The following is a 1,161-nucleotide window of genomic DNA, read 5'->3' on the forward strand; positions in this document are numbered from 1 at the left end:
GGGGGCGGCGGCCCCCAGGAGCCCCCGAGAAAAGACCCGTCTGAGAGCGAGGCGGCCGGCAGCCTCGTCCTGGACGAGGGACTGGCGGGGGCTGCCTGGAACAGGCGCACGAAGGGCGCGTCAGGCCACACAAGTGACTCCCCAGTGCAGCTCCGGGGCTCGCGGGCCCAGAGTGTCCGGTCCACGGTTCTGCCCAGACTAGCCAGGCCACAGCGCGTCCCGTGGCGCGGCACCGGCCAGCGCTGCAGGCGGAGGCCACGGCCCGGACGGCACACCCAGCAGCGGCCGAGGCGCGGGGCCGCCCACCCACCCAAACCCCCTGCGCCCAGGCTGCTGCTCCAGACCCCGCGGCAGGAAGCCGGGGAACCCCCACCAACTCCTTCCGGCCTGTGCCTGGCAGGCGGGGGTGGCGGCAGGAAATGCCAACCTCATGTGCCAGGCGGGGAGAGCCCCAGACTTCAGGGGACACCCCGGCCCTGGGGACGGGCGGCGTGCGGGGAGGGGAGGGGGCCCCGGGGGGCCGGGAGCTCAGGAGCGGCGTTGAGGTCTTCGGGGGTGGGGGCCGGCTGGGCCAGCACCGGACACTCCGCGCCCTGCTGAGGACCTCGGGAACTGAAACCCGAGGGGGGCAGCAGGCGCTTCCTGGGAGGGAACCCCCACCCCGTCTGGAAGAGCTGCTCACCCTGCCACCTGCGGGAGACAGAAGTGGTGGCTTGGCAGGGGCTGTAGGCGCCTCGGGGTTGGGAGCAGAAGGGGGGCGTGCAGCACCCCAGCCCCCACCGGAAGGGGGTTCTCAGGGGCTGGGGGCGGGCAGGCAGGGAGGGGCTGGTCATGGGGCGCACAGGCCCTGGCCACCCTGGGCTCCAGGCTCCCCAGCCCTGACGGAGGGGCTGGCCCAGCCGGGGCCTGGGCCGAGCTCAGTGACCCCTGGACCCGGTGGCCTGAGTTGGGGGGCGGGGGGGCCGTAAGCCCCACGGGTCAGCTCTCGGGCGCCACCTGCCCCCCAGCCCTGGGGACACGGTGTCGCCTTACGGCTCAATGGCTCCGGCTGAAATTTCAGCTCCTCTGGGGTCACTCTGCCCTCTCCCCGGCCAGTGGCCCCAGCCGCAAATCTCAGCCCCCGCCAGGTAGGCGCCGGAGGTCAGCCGGGCCCTCGGTGGC

The sequence above is a fragment of the Condylura cristata genome, unplaced genomic scaffold (genome assembly GCF_000260355.1).
Source record: "Condylura cristata isolate star-nosed mole 26May11 unplaced genomic scaffold, ConCri1.0 scaffold00006, whole genome shotgun sequence".
In the NCBI taxonomy this organism is placed as follows: Eukaryota; Metazoa; Chordata; class Mammalia; order Eulipotyphla; family Talpidae; genus Condylura; species Condylura cristata.